The 5,818-nt window shown below is 39.4% G+C and overlaps 1 long non-coding RNA gene across 1 annotated transcript; it reads left to right on the top strand.

The window, feature by feature from the left end:
• The first annotated feature begins 365 nt into the window (after window positions 1–365).
• On the top strand, window positions 366–3,951 carry LOC131274852 (uncharacterized). Its single transcript, XR_009182178.2, has 3 exons — window positions 366–476; window positions 1,271–1,575; window positions 2,868–3,951. It is a non-coding gene; the product is annotated as an uncharacterized lncRNA (long non-coding RNA).
• Window positions 3,952–5,818: the final 1,867 nt, after the last annotated feature.

Raw genomic sequence — 5,818 nt, 5'->3', positions numbered from 1 at the left:
TTTGGAGCACTGCTGAAACACATGGATAACAGTTTACCCTGTAGTCCTCACTCTCCCCCAGTGCATTCAGTGGGTTATGGCAGGATACATAAAGTTCAGCATCTGACCCTGAAATATCATTTAGGACAACTCAAAATCCCCAAAATACCCCCACATCACGTCTTTTCTTCCCTCTCCCTGCCCTCAGCAACTACTGTGGCCACTTTCTCCACATCAATGATACAATTTCTTCTGTTACTAGTTGCAGTAGTTTTATAGTAGAATATCAGTAAGTCCACTCTAATCCATATTTTATTCCTCCATTCTGTAGACCCTGGGATGGTGATGTCCTCTCCACCTCTAGATCAAGAGGGAGCTGAGTTTCCACATGAATGATGGATGTAATTCTTCTGCTTGCAGTTGTAGGCACTCTTGGCTCCTACAAGAGTGGTGGTTGACCATCTTGACCATCTTTACCTCCCTGTTAGCTGACCTGGGTAAGTCCAAGGAACCAGAGAGTAGGATATCCAACTCTGCTGAGGCTCGGGGCCCAGCTGGCACATGGGTAGTCCAGAGATTCAAGTCCCCTGAGTATGCACCATCCCTAGCACCAACCACAGGTTCAGTAAAAGTGACAGAAGAAGCATGTGTAGAAATGTCACATCTGAATCCAGCTCCATCACACTCAGGAGCACAAATTCCAAAGTAGGGCCCTCTAATCTGGCACAGAACTTCAAATCCATCTGCAATGCCCATATACTCTGTGGGTTTCTGTAGCCTTCAGGAGAACCAGTACCTAGGGTCGTATCTACTTTGGCCTTTTCTGGGGTCCTGGGAATCTCCATTTTATAAGATATGACACTTATATGACATGTGAAAGAATTATGCACATTCTTTCTCTAGTAGGAGACATGGCAGAAAACTTTCAAAAAGAAAGCAGATGTGTTGTGGGAAAACAGTAAGGAACATGGTTTGAAGTTGAAACATTTCCATAATGCAGACAAAAGTGCGGGCCTAGGAACACTGGACCTTGACTAGATGGAACACTGGTCAGCATGAAAAAATGTTTCTATGATGAGGCACTTGAACTTTGTATGACCTGTACCTTATTATCATAAATGTTGCACCTGTCCCTTATTATAATAAATAATGAACAGCTGCTTGTTAGTTCCTAACTAAATATGATGTAGAAACTAGGGTTGAGGCTCTCAGTTTCAGAAGCTGTGAGTCCCCTGGTCCCATCTTTTATTTCCTCACTTGTGTCTTTCTTTCTGTCCTTTTATTTCTTCAGTTCTGCATTGCCTTCCCTTTGTGCAAACCCATTGCTGAGCTGGTCTCAGCACAGATGTCCTGTCAGGCCTATTTTGAGAAACCCACATATTTAAAATGTAGGTGCATCTGCTGCCACCACTGCATCAACTCCTACTAGATGGATACCGCCAGGAGAGTTTTTCTGTCCTTTCTGCTCATTGGACTCTCAGAAGGATGACATTAGGACAAATTGTCAGCTGGGGAAACGGGTTTCCAAAATCAAGGAACTGGAACACCACCTGAGTGCAATTCTACAGATGAACCCAAGGATGCTGAAATTCCAAGGTAAGGAAACTGTGCAACCTGCCTCTCTACCCACAAAGCATCCTGGAATAAGCAACTGGCCAAATGCTTTCCATTAAACATTAGCAGAATATTAGCACCTAAAACATCTATGCCCCTGGGCACATCAAAATGTAGATTAGAATCACCTGGAGATTCTACAGTGACTAAAATATCTAAGTCATTGTATAGATCTATGCTTTTCAATCCTATAGCCAGAGATGGCCATTCAGAACTGGAATTGGTGATAGTGCCTCATGGCAATGATAATATAGTGGAAATAGGTTAAATAAAATATAGTATTTAAATTAATTTCACCTGTTTCTTATGTTGCTTAATATGTCTAACTAGAAAATCAACATATAACACATGGCTTCTATGGCAGTTCTCTTGGGGAGCACTTCCTAATTCCTGACTTCTCAAACTTGAATATGCATTAAATTACTGAAAGTCTTGTTAAAATGCAGACTCATATTCTTTAATTGGATGACCTGAGAATCTGGATTTTTGAGAGGAGCCCAGGTGTTGCTGAGGCTGCTAGTTGGACCACACTTTGAGTGTCAAGGCCCTGCACTAATTGAACATGACCGGCTCTCTGGCTGTGAGCCCCAGGAACCTGCCATGTTAAAAGCCCCCACTAATCCACAGTCAGTGTAGACAGCTACAAGAGTGAGTGGATTTATCCCAGTGTTCAGAATCCCAAGCAGTGGGTGGTGTTTTCCTGTAGATTTATGTCCAGCTGTAGACTCTGGTCCTGCAACCTGCAGTGTGTCTGCCCCCACTGACTGACCTAATGTTACAGAAAAAAATACCTGATTCCATTTCACAGCTTAACTCTCACTTATTTTTGTGAAAATAAGGAATATGGTTAAAGTGAGCTCTCTGAACATATTCCTGGATAATAATGCTGAAGTAGGATGCCACAGACAATATTACAGACCCTCAAAAGCCAGGTCATGTTTTCCCTATACCTGGTGTGTTACAATGTGTCATATAATCCATGGGGGCTTTTTTGGTTAAAATATGTGTGTGCTTTGTTGAATATCTCAGGACAAAACATCTGTGAAAAGAATGAATTTCTTTATTTTCTAATTGTTTTTCTTTTTACTCCAAGCAAGCTGATGTTTGGAGTGGAGAAAAGTCTCCCAAGTTTCTTGTTTCCCCAGGAAAATTTTGATTTAGGGAAAAATAAAAAATCAGAAAATAATTTGAGTGACTAACTTGGGCCTTTGCAGTAAAAGTGAAATTTGAGTATGATCTTTCCTTCTGCTGAACTTCTTATTTTCCTTCCACAGTGGATATGACCTTGGATTTTGACATGTTCCACAACCACCTCATCATTTCTGATGAATAGAGGCACGTCTGCTGTGGACATAGCAACCCGGCCCTGGAAGAGTGCCCTGAGAGTTACAGCTATGGAATTTGTGTCCTGGGCTCCTCTCAGGTCCCTTATGGTCACTGTTACTGGGAGGTGGGCATTGTAACAAGCAAATAATGGGACTTGGGTATTTGCAAGCAATCTATTCAATGAGAAGGAAAGTTCTTAATGTCTTCAGAAATTGAGTTGTGGACACTGAATTTGAGAAAAGGAAAATGCTTTTCTGACAACACTAAACCAAATATTGTTCTTCAGGTAAACCTCCAGTTATACCAAGTGGGGGATTTTCCTGGATTTAGATACTGGAAACCTTACTTTTTTATAAAATTAGTGATGGATCCCATATCTTTATATTTACCAAGATTTCTGCTTCTGAGCCACTGTGGCCATTCTTTTCTCCTACATATCCAAGAAATGATGATCTAAGTTTCTTGAGTATCGCTTCTCCAGTGTTTTTTTTTTAAAGATTTATTTTTACTAATTTCTCTCCTCTTCCCCCCCCCCAGTTGTCTGTTCTCTGTGTCCATTTGCTGCATGTTCTCCTTTGTCCACTTCTGTTGTCAGCAGCATGGGAATCTGTGTTTCTTTTTGTTGTTTCATCTTGCTGTGTCAGCTCTCCGTGTGTGTGTCACCATTCTTGGGCAGGCTGCACTTTCTTTTACACTGGGTGGCTCTCCTTACAGGGTGTGCTCTTGTGTGTGGGGCTCCCCTATGCGGGGGACACTCCTGTGTGGCAGGGCACTCCTTATGTGCATCAGCACTGCATGTGGGCCAGCTCCACATGGGTCAAGGAGGCCCAGAGTTTGAACCACAGACCTCCCATATCCATTGGGCCAAGCCTGCTTCTCATTCTCCAGTGTTTCTAAGTATCCTCCAGCACAGTGCAAAACAGACAAAGCCAAGAACAACAAAGCACTTTTTTTGAAATTTACATAGTGTATATCTACGGCTTTTCTACTTGGTCCATACATTGTACAGAGTACTAAAAAAAATGTGGATTATTTTACCAATCACAAACATGAAAATTCATTAAAATATAATTTTAATTTTAAACATTAAATGTTATGGTTGAATATGTTACATGTTATGTTTATATTTCTATTCCTATAGTAAGTCCTGAACTCTCAAATAAATTTGAAATGTTTTTCTATTACCATAGGATCTTCACTATTTTTGTAGGTTATGAATTAAATAAACACTTGGATGTGACCAAATGAATTACCTAACTTTGTAAATGATATGAAATACTAATACTGTTTATCCACAGTAATCACGAAGAACTGGTTAAATGCTTGAAAAAATCCAGAAATGACAATTTTATCTAACACTTGCTTGGGCATATACTTTTCTAGGTCAGCAGTGAGCTGTCATGTGTTTTATTTATTTATTTTTATTTAAAGTTTATTTCAACTTCAAAAAATAAAGTAACAGATGAAAGGTAAACATGTTATGCAAGTATTACTCCAAAAAATGTTCTGTCCAGACACTTTTCTTTCATCTAATCTCAAAAACAAACTCAATTGTACATGTGTTTTAGAATTTGAACTGTTTGATCTCAAGTGTACTTTGGTAACATTCAAAATGCTCAACACTTCCTTCTTGATAGTTACATCTGACATCTTCAGTATTGTCTTCACCTCCTGCTCCTGAAATAGATGTGGTCACTGTGAAGACTGGATGTTATATGCCAGGTATTGATTTTCTTATCACAATTTGTTTCTTTTCCTCATGGCTATATTTAACCACCTGCTAGCATTGTTATGAATTTCTTGATGTTAAATTTTTAGAATATTCCTATATAAAATTTGGAAGAATTGTAGAAGATATTCCAGAGTTCACTTTGTCTATTTTAAATTGATATCAGACAAGCCCAATCTCAAAGTTGCATACACATACTGGGTAAATATAAAATATTATTAAATAATTTAAAGATGCATATTCCATAAAGAGAGAAATCCCAGGACAAAATATGAGGAGTCAACTTGAAGTCACATGATTAAGCAATTTGGGGATTGGGTTGCCTAATACAAGTATTTGGAAGCATATAATTTGGCATTGGTAAATGGGGATTTGTACAACTTGATATTTCTTAAATAATTACAATTTTGAAGTAGTGTTCTGTTGTCACAAATAGCAGAAAACTTTCCTATGTCCTAGCAAGAATGCAGGGAAGTTGATCTCATACTAGAGTTGACACTGGAAAAAGAAAGTCAGAAACTGAAAGCCAAAGTCAGTGATTCAACCTACTGAGGAGCCTAGTTTTCTCTTTTTTGGATTAAGGAATTCCTGGGCTAAGAAGTTATCATAAACACTACTCTTGGGTGAGAATAACTCATGTCATCCCAGTAGATTTCAAGAGTCATGAAGACAGGGACCACATTTTATCCCCTGCTGCTTCTTCAGTGAATACAATAACCAGTGACCTACTAACCGTTCACAGAGCCCAGCTCCTGGTATAAAAGCTAAAATGTCATGTACCCCTCTCCGAGCCTCCACTGTGCCTAGAGGTTGCCATTAGATATTGTGCTGGCCAATAATATATAAAGGCATTATTCTGAGTGCCTTATGGAGGAGGTTTTGCTGCCACAGTAGAGACTGATGAATAAAGCCTCCTTCCCAACATCTGTCTTTCCTATCTTTAAATGCCTGGGGATGCTGTAACCACCCTGTAACCAGGAGGGAACAATAGTGGATCTGAAATCCAGTCACTCTGGAGAGTGGACAAAGGGGATGTAGAAATCAGTCATTTGCCATTAACAGCATCTTCCCTGATCTGTTATCCCCTAACCTGTATATTTATGTTCTGCAAGGAACACATAATAAGACATCAGTGAATAGCTATATAAATAACTATATTCCTTATCAGAA

Source organism: Dasypus novemcinctus, chromosome 21 (assembly GCF_030445035.2).
Source record: "Dasypus novemcinctus isolate mDasNov1 chromosome 21, mDasNov1.1.hap2, whole genome shotgun sequence".
Taxonomy (NCBI): Eukaryota; Metazoa; Chordata; class Mammalia; order Cingulata; family Dasypodidae; genus Dasypus; species Dasypus novemcinctus.
Note: the sequence above shows the minus strand (reverse complement) of the source record. Positions and strands in the feature narration are given on the sequence as shown.